Consider the following 25,937-nt stretch of genomic DNA (forward strand, 5'->3'; position numbering starts at 1 on the left):
TAGCAGAGAGTTGTTTAGTTTCCACAAACGTGTAGGCTTTTTGTTATTTCTGTTGTTGTTGAATTGCAGCCTAAGAGCATGGTGATCTGATAGGATACAAGGTATTATTTCAATCCTCTTGTATCTGTTGAGGCTTGCTTTGTGACCTACGATGTGATCAATTTTGGAGAAGGTTCCATGGGGTGCAGAGAAGAAGGTGTCTTCTTTCTTGTTTGGGTGAAAGGTTCTATAGATATCTGTTAGATCCATTTGACCCATGGCATTGGTTAATGATGTTATTTCTCGGCTTAGTTTCTGTTTCAATGACTTATCCTTCAGTGAGAGTGGGGTGTTGAAGTCTCCCACTATTATTGTGTGGGGATCGATGTGTGGTTTAAGCTTTTTTAGGAGATCTTTTACATATGTGGGTGCCCTTGTATTGGGAGCATAGATGTTCAGAATTGTGATGTCATCTTGGTTGACTTTACCTTTGATGAGTATGAAGTGTCCTTCCTCATCCCTTTTGATTAATTTTGGTTGAAAGTCTATTTTGTTCGACACTAAAATGGCTACACCTGCTTGCTTCTTGTGACCATTTGCTTGGAATATTTTTTTCCAACCTTTTACCCTGAGGTAATGCCTTTCATTATGGGTGAGATGTGTTTCTTGGATGCAGAAGAATGTTGGGTCTTGTTTATGTACCCATTCGGTTAGTCTGTGTCTTTTTATTGGAGAATTGAGGCCATTGATGTTGAGAGATATTAATGACCAGTGACTGTTAAGAGTCTTAATTTTGATGTTGTTTCCAGTCGAGCGTTTGTGTAGTTGTGTTTTTGCCATGGGATAGTTATCTATTTCCTGGGTGGTTTTGGTTGTAGCTTGACCCTTTGGGATGGAGTTTTCCTTCTAGTACCTTCTGTAAAGCTGGGTTTGTGGATAGGTACTGTTTGAATTTGTTTTTGTCATGGAATATTTTGTTTTCTCCATCAATGGTTATTGATAATTTTGCTGGGTAAAGTAGTCTGGCCTGGCATCTGTGTTCTCTTAGGGTTTGCAGGATCTCTGTCCAGGCCCTTCTGGCTTTTATGGTCTCTGCTGAGAAGTCAGGTGTAATTCTGATAGGTTTACCATTAAATGTTATTTGGCCCTTTTCCCTTGCAGCTTTTAATATTTTTTCTTTGTTCTGCATGTTTTGTGTTTTGATTATTATGTGGCGGGCAGTTTTTCTTTTCTGGTCAATTCTATTTGGTGTTCTGTAGGCCTCTTGTATGTTTATAGGCATATCTTTCTTTAGATTGGGGAAATTTTCTTCTATGATTTTGTTGAGAATAGTTTCTGGGCCCTGGAGTCTGATGTCTTCTCTTTCTTCAATGCCTATTATCCGCAAATTTCTTCTTTTCATGGTGTCCTTAATTTCTTGGATGTTTTGTGTCAGGAGTTTTCCAGATTTGGCATTTTCTTTAATGGTTGATTCAATATCTGTGATTGTATCTTCTAGCCCTGAGATTCGTTCTTCCATCTCTTGGATTCTGTTAGAAAAGCTCACCTCTGTGTTGCTCGCCTTCTTCTCTGAGGTCTCACGTTCTCGTTTTTCTTCTGTCTGTGTGTTTATCATTGAATCCATTTTCATTTTCAGATCTTGAACTGATTTTTTGATTTCTTTCATCTGATTTTTTGTATATTCCTGAGTTTCTTCCATTGCCTCTTTATAGGTCTTCAGAGCTTGAACCGTTTTAGTTATTTCTTACATCTGGTTGTTTGCATTTTCCTGCAATTTTTCCAGTTCCACTCTATGTGCTTCTTTTATGTCTCTCACCTGTTTGTCTGCGTCTTCCTGCATTTGATTACGAATTTTATTTGTTTCCTCCATTATCATCCTCATTACTAAGGATTTGAGGTCATTTTCTTGTATTTCCGTTGTATTTGAGTTCTCTGGGTGGTTTTCTCTGGGATAGCTGGAAACTGGAGACGCCATGTTGTTTTGGGGTTTTTTGCGTATGCTTTTTCGTTGTCCTTTAGACATCTTGCCGTCTTGTTTTTGTTGGGTAGCTTCCAGAGTTGAATGGAGGGTGTCTGACGATAGATTCACTTGTTTTCTTACGATTTCCCTAGGCTGCGAGCTCAAAGCTTCACTGGTGTGGATGTTAGGAGGTTAGCCCTGTTGTTCTGGTCTCTCACAGCCAGTGATCCTCAGTCCCTCTCTGCTGTGGATCCTGCAATTGTTCTGGGTCTCTGAATGAGCGTTGGGTCAGGCCAAGGTATCCACAGCCTTCTGTGTTCCCTGCCAAGTCCAGCCAGGAGCACTGGGACCGAACCACGGGCAGAACTCAGCTAGATTCTCAGGGCCAGAACCGTCTGCCAAGCTCAGCTAGGGATTTTGGGCCCAAAATGCACACAGGGCCCAGCCAGAATTTTTGGGCTGGGACTACGCACCAAGCTCCACTAGGGCCTTTTGGCCCAAAGTGCGTGCTGTGGTCAGTTATTGACTCAGGGCCCGAACTGACCACCAATCTCAGCCAGGAATTCTGGATTCAAACTGTACACTGTGTCCAACCAGAGTCTTAGAGCTGGTGGAACCGAGAGCTCTGTCCAGCCTGTGCCACAGCAGGAGAACTGCGGCTGCTCTGAGTTAGCGCCAGTGGTGGAACAAGTGCTCTGCCCGCACTGTGTCCCCGCAGGGGAGCTGCCGCTGAGCTGAGGTGGTGCCTAGGATGGAACCGAGCACGTCACCAAGCCTGCGCCACAGCAGGAGAACTGTGGCTGCTCTGAGTTAGCGCCAGTGGTGGAACAAGTGCTCCGCCCGCACTGTGTCCCCGCAGGGGAGCTGCCGCTGAGCTGAGGTGGTGCCTAGGATGGAACCGAGCACGTCACCAAGCCTGCGCCACAGCAGGAGAACTGCGGCTGCTCTGAGTTAGTGCCTGTGGTGAAACCAAGTGCTCCGCCCAGACTGTGTCACCGCAGGGGAGCTGCCGCTGAGCTGAGGTGGTGCCTAGTGTGGAGCAGCGTGCTCAACTGAGCCTGCGCCACAGCAGGGGAGCTATGGCCACGCTGAGTTAGTGCCTCAGGCAGAATTGCTTGCTGGGCTGGGCCAATACCCGGGACTCTGGGGCCGAACTGTCCGCCGAGTCCAATCTGGGTCCAAAGGCTCCACGCGACCCAAATCCTGCCCAGAGTCCCCTCTCCCGCAGCAACTCCCACCAGCCACCACACCAATCGCCTCCACCGGAAGGCTATGAGCTGCAAACCTCAGCCGCCGCTGCTGGTGCCGCTGGTGCTGCCGCCTCTACCGCTGCCGCTCCGATCAGAGAAAAACCACGCTCCTCCCGTGTGCAGGGGCACGCAGGTCCTCCGCACCCTGGTCCCTCCGAACCGTGGAGCACTCCTGCTGCCGTGATGTTCGGACCTCGGTGTTCCTGGCTCAGAAATCTGTGCAATTCCCTGAATTGTTCACTGGAGCCTCCAAACGCGGTCCACACTGCTCGCCGCCATCTTGGATCCGTCACCTATTTATTTATTTATTTTCTGGCTTTTTTTTTTCTTTCTTTTTTTTAATTAATTTATTCTTGTTACATCTCAATGTTTATCCCATCCCTTGTATCCTCCCATTCTTCCCTCCCTCCCATTTTCCCCTTATTCTCCTCCCCTATGACTGTTCCTGAGGGGGATTACCTCCCCATGTATATGCTCATAGGGTATCAGTCTCTTCTTGGTAACCTGCTATCCTTCCTCTGAGTGCCACCAGGTCCCCACCACCTCCAGGGGACATGGTCAAATGTGAGGCACCAGAGTACGTGAGAAAGTCATATCCCACTCTCTACTCAACTGTGGAGAATGTTCTGTCCATTGGCTAGATCTGGGAAGGGGTTTAAAGTTTACCCCCTGTATTGTCCTTGGCTGGTGCCTTAGTTTGAGCAGGACCCCTGGGCCCAAATCTGCCTATCATATTGTTCTACTTGTAGATTTCTAGGACCCTCTGTATCCTTTTATTTTGCTATTCTCCCATGATTCTCTCATCTAGCGTTCGAATAGGATGTCCTCCCCTCTGTCCCAGTTTCCTGGTAAGTGAAGGCTTTTGTGAGACATGCCCCTTGGGCTAGTATGCAGATATAAGTGAGTATATACCATTTGAGTCTTTTTGTTTCTGGGTTAACTCACTCATTATGATCATTTCTAGCTCAATCCATTTATCCACAAATTTTGGGAATTCCTTGTTTTTAATAGCTGAGTAGTAGTCCATAGTGTATATGTATAAAGGTCAAATTATATGTTAGATGTTATCCACATATAACATACAGTAAATTTTCAAATGTTAGAGAATGAGGCAGGAATAGTCAAATATAAAGAAAATACAAATTATGTTCACATCTTGGAAGAAAGTGAGGCAAAATTAAAGCAGCACAAAATAAAAGCAAACACAACTCAAGAATTAATACCAATGACTATAAAAGGGGGCACTGTGAATGATTGCAAATTACATCAAAACAAATAGAATTGCTCAAGCAGCAGGGAATCTTTCACCTTCAGAGGCTGCTGTTAGGTGAGCTTTGTGTGTTATCCAGTTTATATGGCAATTAATGATACTACTTAACTCCTGCTAGGATGCTCTAGTTTAAGACCCAGAGAGTGTTGAAGGGCTGAAGTGTTTGGGTGGGGAGGTATTTGGAAAACAGGCATTGACAGATTTAAGTTCAAGTCAGCCAATAAAGAATGTGAACAAAAAAGAGAGTAAACTATGATTTGAAAAATACAAAGTTAAGCCATCAGAAACAAGATATCACAATTCCAGGTGCCTCATACAGAGGTGATTTGGAGCTAGAACAGGAGGTTAATGTAAGCATGTCATGGGAGTGTGTTATGTTAGGGAACTAGTTCATCTTGCCTCCTGCAGGCCTGATGGAAAAGCCAGATTTGGAATGATGACATGTGGAAAAAATAGAATTGCAGAGCATCATATTGAGATAGACTCACAAAGACAACTATGGCACATTTACTATCATAGTACAAGAAGAAGAAAAGAGAAGAAGAAAGAGAAAAGGTAAAAGGATAGCTAAGGGTAAGGGATAGAACACTGGAGAAAGGAATCCTCAAAGTACTTGTACAAAAACTTAATGATCAGACCCACCATTTTGAAACAAGAATATATGCTACTAGGTTTTGAAAGAAGCCTCTCTCTATCCCTAGACAGGTGCATTTCCTAAATAGTGCTTTCAAGACAATTGTTAAGTGCATGGTACAGACTCCAAAATAGTCACTACTGGAAACATTTTGGAATGTCTGTTTTCTATGAGGCTGTAGCTTGAGCCGTGGAGAGCACAGCTGTTTCACATTTCTTCTCCATCGCTCTGGCTCATAGGGGTAAATCTCTGAGGGACATTCTGTGCTCATTTCCCTGGAAACACCATAGAGAAAGGACATATGACTGATTCAAATATCCAGAGGCTTGTAGCAGAGGCCTTTGAATAGGCTCAAAATAGTATGGCAAACTTCGAGGCCAGACTTGGTCCATGAAAGGGCTGATCATATCAAATTATAACTCCAGGGGACTTTACTTTCATCTTTCTTCGCATCTTTAATCCTTTATTTGCCTCAAGCTACTTTGACTTTTTTGCTAATGGGTAAAAGAAACACGCCGATTAAACCCCTGAAAACTACAGTTTAAGGGTTCTATTGAGTCACTCTCCTCATAGATTTCAAGAGTCAGGTAATGTTTACCTTCAGTCCTATACATCTGAGAGTAAGAGTGTGGGTATTAGAAGTAGGAAATAGATGAAGCTGACAATGTTTACTATTGGCCAGAAGTACTAAATTCATTTATATGGAGAAAAGAATCATGGAACACAGGCACGACTGACATTTAAAATTATAGAAACTACTTCTCAACTGTGGTACTTTTTAGTTATTGATCCACATGAAGAAATTTTATCTCCTGGTTCCCATTTTCTCAAGTGAGTACTAAGAATGCTGATCATCTTATATGGGGTATGTGAATATTAGATAGGCACTTCTTGATTTGAATATGCTCACAGGTAAACCATTTGAGCATCTTGTTGGAATTCAGTTTCTGATTTAGAAACTCTGGAGCAGGGCCTGATAATACACACTTATTTTGCATATCTTGAGAAAGGATCTTGCTACGTAGCCATTGCTTGCTTGGAGCTTACTATGTAGCTCAGGCTGGTATAGAATTTTCAATCCTCCCACCTTAGCCACCAGGTACTGAGATTGTAGACATGTGCCACTACATCCAGCTGAAATTCTGCCTTTTAAACGGGCTCTCGTGTACTTATGATGCTTCAGAGCTCAGGACCAATTTTGGATAAGAGGGGATCATTACCTAATTATTTAATGATACAATGGACCTTTTTCTAAATTTTGTAGGCACAGGTTATCTCTTACTTGTGGCTTTCTTTCAAGCTCTTGAAGTCATAATGTGGTTGAAGAAATGTTGAGATGAAAATATTGCCACCAGGTGTTGAAGAGGAAGCTACCATTCGAGCAGAAATCCAAACATCATATTGTTTCCTCTGGAAAGGAGCTGTCCAGGAATGGCAAGAGGTGGTTAATTCTATCATATTCTCCTCCAGGCACCGACTAATGGCTGCTTATTTCCTAAACGAAGCTACCAGTCTCAACGCTGTGTGTGGTTGCTGTGCTTTGCTCCTTTTTCATTGGACTCAAAACACAATGGAGTCTCATTTTTAAGAAAACAAGTTCTTCTCAATGTCCTACCATTTTGTCCATTTCTGTAACTATAAATGAGCCCCATTTCTTTCACTAATATGTTACTTTTGCCTCTCTTCCTACCCAGTGCCTCATTCTTTCTAGACTTCTTTTTGTTCCTTCCTTGTAATGATAACATTTTACATTCTTAGGAAATTTATGCAGTCTCAAATGCAGATGTATTGTTAATATTATCCCATTTATATGTTCATTATCTTGTATTTTAAAGATGCCACACTAGTATACATGAAATTAAAAACATACTCAGAACTGAGAGAGTTTATGAATTTTAATCAGCTGGGAAATCAGAGCCATTCCATTCATGACAATATGTTCTCCATGTATTTGGAAGTGTCTTGTTGAGTATCAGTTACACACAAGATATCATAGGAAAGAGATTAAGAACAACTGAAAGAGCAGGATGGAGGGAAGACTTTGACAGAGGACAGATAAATCAGTCCAATGTTCCTTTGTTGAGCTAGAGAGCTAAGAGGATGTCCATGTACATGTGAACACGGGCCTCACTGAGCTTATAAAATGAATTAGAATAAGTATGCTAAGAATCTTTATCTTATTGTAATTTAGCAGCTTAATCCTTGACATCATTATTAAAGAAGGAGGGAATGATTTTTACTTGTATGTCCTTTAAGGTATGAAGATACTTTCTTTTACAAAGAATTAAAAACATCTTTTGCTAATTTTGTATTGGATATGTGTTCAATTTTTATTGAGCTTGGGAGCTCTTTATGTGTTTTGGACACACATTTTTTATCACAGAAATAACTTGTAGATATGGGGCTGAAAATCTAGGGCACCTATGGTGAATAAGGCTTGGACCTTGCCTATAAGACAGGTCAACGAACACAGAGCCAAGACAGTAAGAAGTAGTTGTTGAAGACAGTAGGGGCTATAATCAAGACCTTTTAGAGTTCTCAATATAGAGTACAAGGCTTTTGGCTTTTTGTCTGGGAGAGTTTTACAAGATTTCTCAGAGGAGGAAGGGTCCTTTTAGTTTTGCTTTGATAAGTGAAGAACTAGCTAGATTAAAAAAAAAAACACTAAAAATATTCTCGACAAAGTCTATGTGCAAAGGTAAGGGTGTAGCTTGGGATACTGTTAGTTCTGGATGACAAGAGAGCATGGAAAGGATAAAAGGAGTAGGACAAGGACGACTGATAGCAGATTTAGGTTGTGGAGAGCTTAGTTGATCAAGTTTAAGCATGTGAATTGCATCTTCAAAGCAACAGGGAGTCTGTTGAAAGGTTTTTAAGCATCAGAGTGAAATGGTTACTTTTGCATTTTAAGAAAATATCCTGCAGTGATGGCAAAGGACTAGAAGCACATAATGAATTCAGGGAAAATGGTAAGAACCTAAACAATGCAGTAATAGCAAGGATAGGGAAAGGGCATTATGAATTCTCAAGAGTGCTAGAAATTGATGAGTATTTACAGGTCAGGATAGCAGGAGAGGAAGATATGCAAGGAGCCCTCTAGATTCTGGTAGAGGTGATTTTCAAGACAATTTGTTATTTCTAAGAATACAGAATATTAGGGAGCATTATATGCTTGGACTTTACCAATCATTTACTCAACAATCTTTAACTGAATGCCTACCATATTTAAGGGACTGGGATGAGATCAAAACGGATAAGGTTATAGCCTTTCTGGATTTAAAAAGAATCCAGCATGGACAAGATAAAGTGAAATAATCTTGGAAATGTATAATTTAAACCATACGACCTTGGATAGCTTGGAGTAAAAAATAATAGGGTGTTTAGATAAACACAATTAGACTTGGGGTATTCTCAATCACAAAGAACAGTGCCTCCCTCATAGCATAACCCTTTTCTTTTTAAAAAAGGAATCCAAGTGGATTAAAGATCTCCACATAAAACCAGACACACTATATCTGTTAGAAGAAAAAATGAGGCAAGAGCCTTGAACTCGTTAGCACAGGATACAACTTCCTGAACATAATACCTATAGTTCAGGCTCTAAGATCAACAATAAATAAGACCTCATGAAACTGAAAAGCTTCTGTAAGGCAAAGGACACTGTCAGCAGAACAAGATGAGGGCCTACAGGCTGGGAAAAGGTCTTCAACAACCTTACATAAAATTTGCAGGCAAATGGATTAAACTAGAAATGATCATCCTGAATGAGGTAACCTAGACCCAGAAAGGCATGCATGGTGTATACTTGCTTATAACTGGATATTAGCCCAACATGAATGTCCTCTGAGAATCTACCCAGTGGGGAATGGGGGCAGATGCTGGGTGGAGTGCTAAGAGTGGTATGGAAGAATGGGGAGAGTGAAGGACTCAGAGGGCTCAGGAGCCCCACAAGTGGATCATCAAGGCCTGAGAGGAATCTGGACCCAAGGGGCGCTGCACAAACTATTTAACCAACCAAGGACAATGCACATAGTGAGCCTAGTCCCCTGTTCAGATATAGCTAATGGACAGCTCATTCTCCGTGGTTGTGAGGGGCTACTGCCTCTGACATGAGGCAGTCAGGGGTGCCTCTGATTTGATCACTTCTCCTTGGAGGGGAGACCCAGTGGCCACACAGAGGAAGGGGAAGCGGATTATCTGGATGAGACCTGGTAGTCTGTGGTCATATGGTGAGGGAGGAGCTCCCCTTCTGTCAGAGAGATAGGGGAGAGGAATAAGGCAGAAGAGGGAGGGAGGGTAGGAATGAAAGATACAAGGGTGGGGTTAACAGTTAAGATATAATCTGAATAAATTATGATAAAGTAAAAATTTTAAAAAGAATTATAGTGACCAATTATACCCCATACCATCTAACCTTTATGTTCTCCCCCTTTCCTTTCATCTTATTCCCTGATGTTTCCTGGACAGTTTTGCCTCTGCTTCAGTGTAAAAAGCATAATGATTCACATGCACTGAACAGGAACAGGATAAGATAAAGATGGTAGGACAGCTATGTAGAGGCTTCTTTTTTTTTTTTTAACATTGTCAGAAGCTAAGCATGAGGTTTATTTTTTATTTTATTAATTTATTCAGATTACAACTCAGTTGTTATCCCATCAACTTGTATCCTCCTATTCCTCCCTCCCTCCTGCTTTCACCCTATTCCCCTCCCCTAGGTCTATGACCGAGGGGGACCTCCTCCCTCACTATATGGTCATAGACTATCAAGTCTCATCTTGGTATCCTGCTTATTCTTTCTTTGAGTGCCATCATGCCTTCCCACCAAGGGGAGGTGGTCAAATATGGAGCTCCAGAGTTCATGTCCATGTCAGTCCCTGCTCTCCACATAACTGTGGCGAATGTCCTGTCCATTGGGTAGATCAGAGTAGGGGTTCGATGTTTACTACTTGTATTGTCCTTGGTTAGTGCAATAGTTTGAGCAGACCCCCTTGGGCCCCGATCCACCCATCATGATGTTCTTCTTGTAGGTTTCTAGGACCCTCTGGGTCCTTCTATTTCCCCATTTCCTATATTTCTCTTATCTAGAGTCTCAGTAGGGTGTCCTCACATCTATCCCAATCTCCTGGTAAGTGAAAACTTTCGTGGGACATGCCTTTTGGGCTAGTGCCCAATTATAAGTGAGTACCTGAATGCACTCTGCAGCTTTGGAATGGAACCCACTTGCAGACTGCAGCCAGTCTCTATAACCCAGGCATATTGTGTGCGATGAAAGGAAGCTTCTGTAATACAGATAAAAGTAGATAGAGACAAGATTTCAGAAGGAAAAGGTATCCATTTACAGGGAAGCAAAACCATAGCAAAGATGGAGACTTAGAAGGGATGTTTGTTGGGCTAAAAGAATAAGGCTGATGAATACCACTAAGAATAAGAGACATAGAAACAAATGTTCAAACAGACAGAGGAAGAAAGAAGAGAGAAGGCCAGTTAAAGGGTAGGAAGAAGCAAGCAAGAAGGAAGCCGAGAAAAAGGAAATAAATGGTTTCTCACACCCAATAGATGGTAATAACATTCTTGGTCAACTGACTTGCTCCCTCCTTACTATATATAAAAACATGTACATAGTCCAAATTAATTCTCTTAATTATCTTTTTTAGGCTCATTAAATCTCAAGGAAAGTATGCATAAAAAGGAAAAATAGACTTATATTGGTTTTTAAGTTCTCAAGGGAACTTGCTTTGGCATTTTCCCCTCTATCTGTCATTCTGAAGAGTGATTGAAAATTTCAGATTCATGAAATCATTTTCCAGCATATTTGCAATGTAATCACATCCCATAGTGTGTGCTTCTTGTTCTGTGAAATGAATCAGAACACTGTAGCCATTTTATGTTTGAGAGGAAAAATCAAGATGCAGAAGAAGGTCTTCTTAGTAAGTTTATTGGTATGCATCTTACACAGGAAGGAATTCTTGTTAGGGAAGCCACCTGTAAACCCTAAAGTACCTACTCAAAGAATGTCCATCATTCCTTTCCCTGTCTCCCTGCTTCTGTGTTGTTGTTGTTGCTGTTTTTAGTGTCTGTTTTATTGCTTTCCACATCAAGTTAACTCTTACATTATAGTCTTCAATTCATGGCTTTTCTTTTAGGAGCAACCATTTCCAAAGCATCTGCTATGTTGTATGCACTGTGCTATTGAACAACAAATTGTCTTGCTTAAGAAACCATCTGAAGTGTATTTATAACACACATAAAACAAAAGTTTAGAGATATTAAGTTGTGTGTCATATACCCCATGCCATCAACCCTTTATGTTTTTTCTCTTTCCTCTCCTACTATTCTCCCTTTGTTTCCTAGGTAGTTTTGCTTCTACTTCAGTGTCACATGAACATACATAATTTAATGTACTTATATAAAAAATTAGGCTCAACAGATAAGAAAAATGTGATTTTTTATGTCTGATTTAATTAGTTTAATATGATGCTCTCCGATAGTTTATATTTTCTATTTGCTACATACTTTTGTTCTTCATTCTGGCTGACTAGAATTTTATTATGTGTATGTGTGTATGCATACTACTGTTAAAGGATCTTTGATCCAACTGTGATCCCTGAGATTGTGTACTGTAAAAACCAGCCTTTGGTCCCATTGTGATCCCTGAGATTGTGAGCTATAAATCCCCGTTTCTTGTGGTTGAGCCCTAACACACTTTTAATCCAAGAACTTTCTGCTTATTGTAAACAGGTGATTACGGTGTGGCTTAGCCAGCCTCACACACACGTTTAATCCAAGAGCTATCTCCTCACAGGATTTAATAAAGTTAACTCTAGTTCAAGAGGCAGAGCAAGAAACCAGCTTTCAAGGATTAAAGAGTAGGAGAGTCTTTGAGTTGAGGAGTATTTAAGACAGCCTGGAAAAGTAGAAGGGGTCTTTGGTGCTTTTGGTTTTTGATCTCTATTACTTTCAGCACTTGGACTTTACTCAGCTCTTTGGCCTTTGGCTTTTGGGCCTTGAGCTAGCAAGCCTTTGGTCTTGGGTCTTTTGGCTTTTTCTTCCTGTGCTGCCAGCTCAGCTAGTGAGCCTTTGGGCCTTCTCCACTGGGATGTGAGCTGAGTAGGAAGGTCAGCTGGGTGCTTTCTCTGCTCTCTGAGCTAGCAGGTTTTTCATCACAGAATCTGACTCCTGAGTCTTTATTGGTAAAATTGAATGATCAGGGATTTTCAATTAAAACAACATACCACAATTTCCTTTATATATTCATATGTTAATAGATACACAAGTTGCTTCCATTTTTGAACTCAAATATCTTAACCATCAAACATTGTATAATTCATAGTTAACACAATTTAACCATATCAGGATATGCTCCTTTAATCTGCAGTAAAAACAACCCACCATCTTCTAATAGCAAGTGTTTTTTTCCCAGTAATAAGGCATATACATGTCCCAAAGTGAGATTCAACAAAAATTATATAAAGCTAGAGTGATTTTCTGTGTTATATTTTTGCATGCATTCAAATTCCTTACATATTTTAAGATTAATTTTATTTATTTATTTTTTTACTTTTTGAGATTATAATATAATTACATAATTTTCCTCTTCTCTACCCTCTTTTTAAACTCTCCCATATACCCTTTCTTGCCATCTTTCAAGTGAATGGTCTCTTTTTGTCTTAGTTGTTGTTACATCATATATTCATATATATATATATATATCATGTTCAATCTGTAAAATGTTATTTGTAGGTGTGTTTTCAGAACTGACCATTTAGCATTGGATAACTAATTAGCAATCTTATCCCTGGAGAAGACTATTTTTTCCTCCTCTCAGCTTTCTTCAGTTGCCTCTAGTTCTTGTTTAGGTCTGAGGCTTCTTAAGCTTTTCCTTGTCAACTTTAGCTTGTCTATTGTTGTCTTTGTTCACCCCATGCTTAGGCAACCATGTTGTGAGCCTTTATTGGTGTAGCTTATGATATTCTTAGGTGATACATGTTTTTGTTCACTCTTTCACGATGTTCCTTGAGGCTTAGATGCCAGGGAGTTTTGTAGGTGCATCCACGGGGCTTGGGCTCCATAGTTCTGCATTTTTATTGTGGCTTTGTATGATGATTTTTGTGTGTTGCAAAAAGAAGTTTGCTTGATGAGAGGTCAAGACTACACTTATCTGTGGGTATAAGGGCAGACATTTAGAGTGTGGCTAGGGATTATATTGATTTAGTATGGTGGTAGATGTAGGTTGTCTTCCAAGGTCTATAACTTCTCTAGCCCTCAGTAGCTGTCTAAGTTTCAGAACTAAGCATGACTTGTCTTGTTGAGCAGATCTAAGTCTGATGAGAGAGCTGTTGGTTACTGCTAAGGCATGCATATCACTACTGCACCCTTGTGGTGATTGTTCCCTGCTGGTCTTTATTGTGGTTCATTACAGACATTACTACAGACATCATAACTGGGTATACATGTTAGTCGCTACCCTTAGGTAGATCATATTTTTCCTCTGTTTATTATTATAAATTTACATATTGCATTGTGACAATTGATTGCATATTCTAGTGAGAATATGAGGAAATCCCACTGTTGGTGGGATTGCAAAATATTGCAGCCACTGTGGAAATCAATGTAGAGAATTATCAAAAGCTAAATTTAAATCTATACTAAAACACAGGTCTATTACTCCTTGGAATGTGCCCAAAGGACTTGGCATCCTCCTCCACAGATGTTCATAATTACTGTATTCACAACAGCTATGAAATACAAACAATCAAAATGCCCTTTAACCAATGAATGGATAATGAAAACATGGTACATATACATTATGGAATAATATTCAGCTGGAAAAAAAGAAATTGGGAACTTTTCAGGTAAATGAATAACATCAGAAAAGATCATATTGAGTGAGGTAACACAGCTCCAGAAAGACAAACATCATGTGTTCTTTCTCATGGGAGGCTCCTAGCTTTAAATGATCAGATGTGAGTATATCTCCTAGAGTAACTGCAGAAACCAAGTAAAAAGAGACCATTGCAAAGGTATTCCAGAGCCAAGGAAACAAAAAAAAGGGGGAGGAAAATAACAGGGTACGGAAAATGGGAAGGTGTCATTAAAGAGTAGGAATATAGATGAATACAGGAGACAGGATGATAAAATTACAGTAAGGATGTGTGAGAAAAAAGTCACAAAGAATTATACTATTAACCATCTACTTTAAGAACCCTATAATGCACACAAGTCTGCATATAAATATACATATAGTTTAAATGAAGTGTTCCCATCTGGTCTGACAAAAGTCTCTATAAGAACCAAAAGACCAAAAGATTGTCTAGTAAAATCCTAACACCAACAATGAAAAGCTTTCTGAGTTAGTCATGGTTGTACAAGAGACTGCCAAAACAGTACAGGTGCTCCTGTGTCCGTGCCCACCTGAGCCTGTTCCTGTAGACTGACCAGAGTCTGCAAATTGTCCACTCCACCCTCCAGACCTTTCTGCCCTATGAAAACCCTTAAGAATCATGTCTCTGCATCAGTTTCTGCTGGAACCAATCACCTGCCACACCTGCAACAGGGATCGTACCCAGATTGCCCTTAGCCCAATAATCATGAAGTACACACCTACAAGAAGAACTGGAGTCAATGGGTGAAAGCTCATATAGCTGAAAGAACATAATAGACACACCACAGGTATTGACTGGACTCCTAAGAGTGACCTTATAGTCACTTTCAGGGCAGATCGAAACACCTATACTTTCTCACATGCATTATACAGTCCTAAAATTATAAATGTATAAGGTATATGGGATGTACAGAACAATCAAGGCTAGTTCTCTGCTCTTTGTATGAACAGAAGACAGACATATGTAATTCCTTATTCATGCCATACAAAGAATGGCATCTAATAATAAGTCACAGGAATTCTGTGACCAACAGGAAACCTTTTGTATGCATAGACATTCATATCTCAGCCAGTCCCAGAGCTACTCCCATGTAGTGAGATTAGCTATATAAGTTACCTGCTTGTTCTGCAGTTTGAATTTTTTACATCCTGACTGTAGCTCCCTCCCTCATCGCCTCCCTATTCAACCATCCATGCCCTCTCCCTCCCCTAGCCCTCAGAAAGGGAAACACTCCTCCCCTAATATGTGACCTCAGCCTATCAAGTCTGATCTGTACGAACTGTACCTCTTCCTCTGTGGCCTGGCAAGGCCACCCTGCCAGGCTGAAGTGATCAACTTTGGGGGGGTCAGAGTCCATGTCAGAAGTAGTCCCTGCTCCCCATATTGTGGGGCCCACAAGGAGACTGTACTGCCTACCTACTACATCTGAGCAGAGGGTCCGGGTCCTTGCCATGCATGGTCCTTGGTTGGTGCATCAATCTCTGCAGCGACTCCCACCCTCTGCCCAGAATCTTTAAATGTATATTGTATTTATTATAATTTATTCACATTGTTATCCTCTTCCTCTTATTTTCTCACTCCCTCTCACTTTCCCTCTTCTGCCTTTTCTCCTTCCCTAGACCTCTGGTAACAGCCTATTTGGCTTCATCAGGATAGCCTGCATCCCCATCCTCTGTGTGCCTGTTAGGCCATCTTGCCAAGGGGCAGTGATTAAATTGTGGGTATCCGAGTACATGTCAGAGGTTCAGCAGTAGTATCCTCTCTCCCCCATGTGGAGACTCGTCAGTACATCTGCTACATCTGAGCAGGGGGTCTTTGTTCTCTGCACACATTGTCCTTGATTGGTGCATCAGTTTGTACAGGCCCCCCTGTGCCCAGATCCACAGGCCTTGATGGTCTCCCAATGGAGCTCTTGCTCCTGGACCTTCCATCCCTACACTCTTCCCTACAACTCTCAGTGCTCTGCCCTGAGTCTAGCTTTCAGTCCCAGTATCTGTCCTGATCTCCCACTGGATGCAGTCTCTCAGAGCACGTGTATGTTGGGCTAATATCCACTTATATGTGAGTATATACCATACATATCTTTCTGGATCTGGGTTACCTCACTTAGAATGATTGTTTCCAGTTCCATCCATTTGCCTGAAAATTTCAAGATTTTTAATAGCTTGTTTTTAATAGCTGAATAGTATTCCACTGTGTAATGTGCCACAGTTTCTTTATCCATTCTTCAGTTGAAGGACATCTCAGTTGTTTTCAGATTCTGTCTACTACAAATAAAGTTGCTATAAACATAGTTGAGCAAATGTCCTTGTTGTATGGTGGAGCATCTTTCCGTTTATACCCAGGAGTGTTATATCTGGGTCCTTTTTTAATAAACATTTTTATTTTTTGCATATACACTTCTCTTATTATACATATACACAATAAACTACCTATAGCAAGAACCATGACACAATCAGGAATTATATAAATGTTACATTCTTAGTGTTTTGGCTATTTGTATTTGACAGCCTTGAAGAAAACATCTTTCCTAGCTTGGTGCATCCAAAATTCTGAATGTAAATCAATATCTGTCATATCTCATCATTATCAAGTTAAAACATCTATCTAGACCTAACAACATCTTAACCTCTAAACAACTAAGCTTAATCATAAAACTAAACTATCTGATCTTCTTCAACCCCATCAGAAACTTGAGAAGGAATAAAATTGATTATCTGAGTATACCAGGAGTGCAGGTTAGTAGCTTTCCAAAAGAGAAGATGGAAGACACAGGTTGCTACCTGAATAGTCACCCAAAATTCTCAAGAACATTGGAGTGTCTTCTTCAGCCTTCTGGCCCAATATATCTGACAGACATATTTGTGAGGCAGGAACTATTGAGAACTTGCTTACCCTGTCTTGGCAGAGTTTGGCCATTGACTCCCCCTGCATCTAAGCTTGCTCTTTTTTTTTTCACTATTTTTATTAATTTATTCATATTACATCTAAATTATTATCCCATTCCTTGTATCCTCCCATTCTTCCCTCCCTCCTATTTTCCCCTTAATCCCCTCCCCTATGACTGTGACTGAGGGGGACCTCCTCCCCCTGTATATGCTCATAGGGTATCAAGTCTCTTCTTAGTAGCCTGCTATCCTTCCTCTGAGTGCCACCAGGCCTCCCCAACCAGGGAATGTGGTCAAATATGGGGCTCCAATGTTCATGTGAAAGTTAGTCCCTACTCTCCACACAACTGTGGAGAATGTCATGTTCATTGCCTAGGTCTGGGAGGACTTATAAATATAGCATTAATGTATGTGGATATTAAAGTGTATAATAGCAACATATTTAGATCTGGTGCTCTTTTTCTTTTAGGTTTTAGTTTTCTTTTATACATGTGTGTGCCTGGGTGAGTTTTTGGCTTCCATAAGCTTGCTCTTTTTTTAGGCAGAATTCTGTCTGTGGTAGAAACAAGGATGTCTTGAGGTAGAACTCTTCCCAATTTTGTGAGGAAGCGCCAGGTTGATGCATGCCTGCCAGCAATGAAGGAGTGTTCCCCTTTCTCCACACCCTTGCCAGCATATGCTTTCCTTTGAGTTTTTGATTTTAGCTATTCTTACAGGTGTAAGATGGAATCTCAGAGTTGTTTTGATTTGCATATCCTTGATGACTAGGGATGTTGAGCATTTCTTTAAGTGTTTCTCAGCCATTCGATATTCCTCTGTTGAGAATTCTCTGCTTAGCTCGGTATCCCATTTTTAAAATTGGATTCTTTGACAATAAGACAGGTTACCTCCTGGCAACACCCGACCTACCTCAAAAAAGATGATGAGCATCAAAGAACCTCCCTATAGAGATGGCTTCAAATGTGCAAACCAGCCACTGGGCAAGATATCATTGTTTTGGCCATGGACAGAATTCTGCTCCAAAATGGGCAAGCTTGGATGCAGCGTTGATGGCCAAACTCTGCCAAGACAGGGTAAGCAAACCCTCAATAGTTCCTGCCTCACAAATATGTCTGTCAGATATACTGGGCCAGAAGGCTGAGGATGATGCTCCAGTGTTAATGAGTTTTGTGTGACTGTTCAGGCAGCAAACTGTCTTTGTCATTTTTTTCACTTTGGAAGCTGCTAACCTGAGCTTCCTGTTCACTCAGGTAATTAAATTTTATTCCTTCTCAAGCCTCTGATGGGGTTGAAGACCATATAGTTTAGTTTTACAATTTAGCCCTTTACTTTAATAATTTATGTATATGGAGTATTTTACCTGCATGTATGTATGTGTACCTTGTGATTGTTTTGTATTTAGTTTTTGTTCCATACTTCCAGAAATCTTAAAGTCAGATTCAAAACTAAAAAACATGTTTTAACTCCTAATGTAATTGAATTACTTCTTTTCTATTCTTGATTTTCTAATCCTATAGTCTTCTGATAAGACCATTTCTCTTTCCTTACTCTTTTAAGATTTATTTCTATGATTGAGGTCTTGATTCCCTTTTAGTTACTGTCTTCCTCTTCAAAGTTTGTTATAAAACGGTACTTAGATTTCCTTTTATTATCCATCTTATCAACACCCAGGAGACTGAGAGCTCTCAAACAAAAACCAAACAGTAGTATAAGTTGAGGAACATGTCACCTCTTTCTTGAATCCTGTGATTCCTTTCCACCCATATGCCTTTGATTCTCTCTCTCTCTCTCTCTCTTTCTCTCTCTCTCTCTTCTGGAATCGTCTCAGTCTCTTCTGTACCTATCTCTGTGTTCATGTTCTTTCCATCTCTGCTCTAGGTCTTATTTTACTTTCATTTTAAGTAATATAACCATATTTTATTTTCATTTTAAATAATATACCCAAATGAGCATGTTCTTTCTTTTATATCTTTTTCCTAAGGGGTGGTCTAGTGTATAACACTGGAGAATACACAGGAATACTTCGGTGCATATTCAATGCTCTTAGGTGTGGTATTGTACAAATAGCTGCACAGATGAGTTGGCAGGTGTAGGGACTGGAAAAGATCCCTCAGAACATGGTATTTTGAGCTTCTATAGGATTGCAGATTTTTTTTTTGCTCTATATGTACTTTCATAAGAAACTAAATTTTCCTAGAGCTTCTTTCTGCATGTGGGAGTTTCTTCCATTTCTCATTCATCTTTATATTCTTTCCTACAAACTAAGCTTGATATCATTCAAGTAAACTTATTAGTATCATTCTGTCATTCAGATTATTGCTCCATTAAGATATTAATATTAAGTAATGTCAAATGTAACCTTGATACAAGGACATCAATCTTAATTACCAAAGGTAGTGTAACAAACTTTGTTGATACCAAAAGGCCAGGGAGATAATACTTAGTCATCAGATCAAATATGTAAGGAAGGAACAATTATCCCCAGTGAAGTTCATCAGTTCATTAACTCCGAGTTTCTTGTCACTGTAAATAAAAAATGACTTACAACTTTGAATTGGTTAAATTACAGCTGTTTGATTTTTCCTTCATTGTTTCTAGCCAGGTTTAGAGTTTTCCAGCAGAACTTGAAGCAGTAAGCTACCTTTCCACCTATATCTACTTAGTAAGGACAACGGACATCAAACCCATGGACTTGATGCAATGATAGAAGCATCAGATGTGGCAGCAGTGAGAGGGCTGGGCCTATTGCTTCAGTGTAGAGGTGTTTGCCTGACATGTGCAAGGGTCTGTTTGACTCCCAGTGCCACAGAAAGAGAGGCAGACAAAAGGCAGATTGAGGAAGAAGAAAGTATCTTTTTCTCAAACAACCATTTTGTAAGTCTTCTAAGAAGAAATTACTAGGTAAAATCATGTTGAAATATGAGAAAGGGAGAAATGAGACAAGGCATGCTTGTTCTCACTAACTAGAGGAACCATATTTGAAAAAAACAAACGAACAAACTGGTACATCTTACCTCTACTTTCAGCAATGCCCACATGTAGAGAATGTGCTATTTATTTACTTCTTCAGAAAATGTGCTATGCATGTACAACATTGTAATTTGGATATTGAAGCATGCCCCAATGTCATACAGAAAATTGAGATTAAGAAATAATCTCATTTTCTACATACTCAAATTGGAAAGTCAAAAGAATTAAAGTGAGATATGAAACTTCTAGTGGTAAAATCTAATAAAAAATGAACGATTGGAGAAAACATTCTAGAGGGACCTGTATGATTTCCATGAAAAACATTATTAGGAATATCAAGGATGTGCAAACTATATTCACAATTATGTCCAAGGTGATCCATGATTGCTAGGCATACTGGTTTGAAATTATATCAAGACAATGAAACTAAAGTGTTAAATACCTGATACTTGCAGATAAAATTATATGTAGGAAAAGATGATCTTTTTGATATTCAGCCAACTAAGATAAGGAAGGGGATTTTGACATGAAGCACAGATGTTCTGAAACCTTTGGGGGGGGTGGAAATAACTACTTTTATTCCCTTTCTGTGTTCTCTTAAATTCTGACTGAAAACTATAGGATCTATAAGTGGGGTAGGCAAGAATTTCCCTCCTATTTACTCACCCTTTTAATGAAAGGTGATTCAAAATGGGGAGAACTCAAATGAGGAGTTTAACTACACAAGATTTTATATTACAGTACTCAGGAGGAAGAAACTCTTTAGCTTCTGCATACCAATTAAAAATGTTCCAGAGAAATAAAGGACAAATAATCAGGGAGAAAATGAAGATGAATTCCTAAAAATCTTGATTTCACAAGAGGAAGGATTAAGTCCTTCTAGAAGACAAACTGAAGGCAGTGACTCCTGCCTCCATGACAACAGCAGAAACAATACAGGATGCCTGTGAATGGAGACACTCAGGTATTTGTGTTGTCCCTATCCAAAGACAGAAGACAAGCAAATGTATTAGATAAGAATCTCTCACCAAGCAAATAGACTCCAAATCTTCCCAATTGTTGGGGAGGAGAAGATCTGAACTAGGAGGGCTATCAATTTGTTAATAAGTTAATTGCTCACAGCTCCATTAAGACTCTAGAGAGATTCCCAACATGCAAAGAACTGTTTCAGTTGTGCAAGGCTATATATCTATTCCCTCGTCACCATATATGCATAAGGAAGTTGTAGATTTTTCCTTATCTGATATATATATATTAGAAGGCCTAAAGAAGGTACAAAAAGTTCATTAATTGCATCAAAATATTGTATAGTCACAACTTGCAAAGGTTTTGTATTTATGTTATGCAGAGGTTAAACTTCTTGGATAGAGTCCAAAAATGCTGCTGAATTAGTTGCAAAGGGTTTGAAGACATGTGCATGTAATGTGATGACTGAGTTGGAAAGGAAATGTGTCATAATCCAAATGTAGTAGTGTTCCTTGAGTCACCTTGATGGAGTTCTGGCAATGCATAAAATTTTTTCTACTCAAACTCTTCAGGTTGACTTTTATGCACTCCCAAATTTCTCAGCATCAATTTGGTTGTATTTTTAAACATTCATAATTAATTTTGGTAAAGATAGATTGGTACAACATTGATAAAGTCATTTGTGTTTTATATCAGCTTCCTGCTGCCATACTGCTTTATGGTCAAAACCTTTCAGTAACATTAAAACACGAAACAAAACAAAACAAAACAAAAAAACCCAAACAAATACCTATTGCTTATATATGTAGAGTAATTGATTGAGGTGGCCCTGCTCTTCTAAACTGGACTCACTCACATGTTTGCATATTTCTTATTATTGGTTGCTCTTGGCTCTGTAAATGGAACAACTAAAATATGCTATATGTGTCTTTCATCCTCCTGGTATATTTTTATGGTAAGAGTGATGTTCTAGTTTCTTTTATGTTGATGTACTAAAACCCCTGATCAAAAACAACTTTGGAGAGGAAAGGATTTATTTGGCTTATACTTCTAGGTCTGTCATTGGGGAAGTCAAAGCAGTAACTCAAATCAGGAACTTGAAAACAGGCCTCCTTGCTATTCCATACAACATAATCTACAACTCACTTCACAGCCCAAAAGAATGCTGTTTGCTAGGGGGCTTGCAAATTGGTTTATACTGAAGTAACATTATTATTCATTTCAGGAACACCTGCTTAAGAAGGTATCACCCACAGTGTTCTGAGTCTTCATACATCAATTAACTATCAAGACAATCCCCCATTGACATGGCCACAGGCCACCCTAATGTGGGCAGTACATCAATTGAAGCTTTCCTCTTAGAAGATTCTAGCATGTATCAAGTTGACAGTTAAAGCTAACCAGGAAAAGCAGAGAATACAAAGTCAGAGAACAGGAACACAAAAGGTCTCTTGAGTGCTACAGACAGCTATACCATCACCATCATCACATTCTACTGGTTAAAGCAGATAAAAGAACAGGGCACATCTACTTGTGTCTTTGGAGTTTGAAACTGCAGAGGGACATAGTAAAGGGCATTCAGAGGGTTCTAGCTGAGGGACTAGGAATAGTGAGAAAGTAAACTTACTCTAATTATACAAAAACAAGCCTTTTAAAGGGTGTTAGTTCAATATTCAATTTCCTGTGAAAAACTGATCATGGCAGTATGACTCATATCAGTAAAAAGTAAAGAGCTTTGGGGAAAAACTCTAAAGCAACATAATAGTTATCTGTATTACCCCATTCCTTGATATTGTTGGCAGGTTTATGAGAAACTAGCTCAACTGCTGGGTAATTTGCATATCTCTAGTCTCTAGAATTTCCTTGGGACAATATTAGGATTTACTATTATTTATTTATTACTCATGATATATTGAATGTATGTGGTGTGTGTGTGTTTGTGTGTTTGTGTGCTTATATACATGTGCAAGTGCAGAAGAGAAAGTTTGATACCCACTCCATTGCTCTGTGTCTTATTATTTTGAGACAGGGTCTCTCACTGAAACTGGAGCTAAGCTAGGAGCCAGCATGTGTTATCAATCCTCTTTTATTCCCTTCTTCTCCCAAGTACTGGGTACAGGCACCATGACTACACCTAACTTTTGGGGAGTGCTAGAGGTTAGAATTCAGGGCCTTATGATCAAATCAACCAGTGTTCTTACCCACTGAGCCATGTTTCCAGCCTTGGTGTCTCTTGTTTTTAAGCAAATGGTGATAGGTAGAGACAAAGATCATTTAGACCAAGGATGATATTTTTCAGAAAATAGGTATTTTAGCTTTTGTGGGCCATGTGGTCAACCAGAACTATTAAATTCTGGCATTATACTACAAGTGAACATGGTCATGTTCCAATAAAATTATATTTAAAAGACAGAAAAAAGTGAGGTACATTTTGTAGTTGGGGTACAGTTTGCTGACTGATAGCTGAGCACGCTCAATCTTTTGACATTATGAGCCCATGTTGTTATCTACAAAGTTCATGATCCAGGACCATGCAATTTAGTTACAAAAAGAATTTTTAAAATTTTATAATGCTTTTAATAAAATGTATGCTTTTGTATTGGGCTGAATTCACAGATAACCTGTGACCAAGACGTCCATAGGCCCTGGGTTTGACACACTTGATATGCTTTTGAACTTCAATTCCAACTCCATGACTCTTGAAGAAAGAAAAAACAGAGATGTCTTATAAGGAGCAATGATGGGAATTAAAAACATTGTTTCTTATGATAAACTTTAGTATAATATATCTGATTGTAAGTATTGATTATCATCTTGGCAGGATCTGCAATCATCTAAGAGGTAGGCCTTCAGGCACACCTGTGAGAATTTAAATTAGGTTAGCCTTTCCAAAAGCCATAGAGGGCATTAAGCTGATTAGGTAGGGCAGCAACACTACTTGGGTTGTATTCTGAACTATATAAAAGAGAAGCTAGCTGAACACTAGCAATCATTGTTCTGGACTTCATGATTGCGGATAAAATATCACCAGCTACTTCGAGTTCTTTTCTTAGGACTTCCCTATGACAGTGGACCATACCCTGTAACTATGGGCCAAACCAGTCCTTTCTCACTTAAGTTGGTTTTGTCAGGGTGTTTTGTCACAGCAACAGGAAAGGTAACTAACACAGTATACCAGAAGTTGCTGCAATGAATAAGTAAAGCGGAATGCTAAATTTTCACATTATAGCAAGGTAAAAATGAATCTGAGTATGTGACTTTAGGAGGAAAGATGGGTTTTTTCCTGTTTTATGCCAGTGGTTTGAAGTGCGTGTGTGGCAGGGGGATTATATTCCTGATTCCCTTAAGGCAGGGTCTTTCAATGAACTGGAGACTGGCTATTTCCATTAGGCTGGCTGGCCAGTGAGTTCCCAGGATGTGCCTGTCTCCAACCCCATAGCTAGGATCATAGGTATGCACAGCCATGTTCATATTTTTGTATGTACACTTGGAATTTGAAATCAGATATAGATGCTGAAGATTTTAATTCATCTCTCACATACAGTTAGTGTTCTTACCCACTGAGCCATCTCTCTGAGGCCCTGGTTTGAAGCATTGATGTTATCTTGTTTTGTTTGGAGTTCTCCTTGGCAATAGTATAGTACACTGTCTCTCATAGGCATATGGTGGTTTCTTAGGCAGAAAGAAAACAAATTCAAAAGTACTTTGGAATCTTGTGTTGTAGAAAGTTAAGAATATCTTTTAAAACATCCTTGGATTGTCTTTTCAAATTTCTTATCTCAAACAGATTGCAATAAATTAAACATGCAGTACTAAATTCAGCCCATTTGAATATGTGAAAGGCATTAAATTCCAGATGATACTAATGACAAATTATAAATAAACATGCACTTGAGAGAATATTTCTACTGTCTATCAATTTAAATTATTATTTGTTTACAGTTATCAGAATTGGAAGAGAGTAAGGATCAAGCTCAGGTGATGAAGTCATAAAGAAGACCTTAGCTCATTTAGTGAAGACAATGGTTTTTTTTGGGGGGTGGGGGGCTAGTTTGAAGACATGTTACTGCCTCTCCCTTGACCTATATGAGAATAGCAAGAAGCTTATTCTCATTTGATCACTTCCATATCTGTCTCTGAATATCTTAAATTTGAACCTCAAACTAAGTCATCAAATTCTGACACATCTTCTCTAGTGTTCCATAGTTCTTTGAATGAACAGCAATGCACCAAACAACTTACTACACTTTAAGTTCAATTTATTTTTGTTCTGTGTAATTTTCTGATTACACACATGTATCTTATATTTATCTTCCCTTCATGCACACAGAGATCCTGATTCATGTGTGCATGTGTGCTTGCCTGCTTGCGTGTGTGTGTGTGTGTGTGTTTGTGTGTGTGTGTAAAAGTAGATCCACTGTGATGGCTTCTTAACTTGCCATGAGGTTGTGATTCTTTTCAGTATAATATATATATTTTATTTTTTGAAATTAAAATATTTCATTTCCTACATCCCTTTTCTCTAATAACTCCATGTTGTATTTTAAGTAGCTTGTAACATAACTAGATGTCTTAATTCAGTTCATCATGCTACCACCTTTTCATTCAGCTTCACCATTCTACTTCGCCTACAGTGCTTAGCTCTTTGGAACTCTTAAATGTCCCAATGCCTCTGTGACTCTATACTTATTGCTTTCACCTCACATCCATGTCCCTATTTATCTGATTAACTTTTGCACTCATATTCCATTTGAAGGGCATTTTCTGTCTAATTATCTTACAGTGTAAGGCTGAAGAAAGTAGAGGTTAGGTATACCCAGCACAACTTCTGAAACATAATTGATTCTCTGTAAGTAATTGTTAAGTTATTAAATGTGCATGCAATGTATTTTGATCATACTTTCTAGTATTTTCCCCTAAGCCATCCTGGATCCATGCTTCAACCCCATCTCTGTTCCAACTTATTGTCTTTTTCTTTGTATAACCCACTGCATTCAATTTGTGCTCCCCACATACTCATGGATGTGGATCCAAAACCCACTGGAGCATAATTGATCTCACCAGGAATAACACCTTTAAAAGTTCTAAGTCTGCATCAACCCACCCATATAACCTTCATCACCAAATTAGTCCTGCCT

The sequence above is a fragment of the Acomys russatus genome, chromosome X (genome assembly GCF_903995435.1).
Source record: "Acomys russatus chromosome X, mAcoRus1.1, whole genome shotgun sequence".
Taxonomy (NCBI): domain Eukaryota; kingdom Metazoa; phylum Chordata; class Mammalia; order Rodentia; family Muridae; genus Acomys; species Acomys russatus.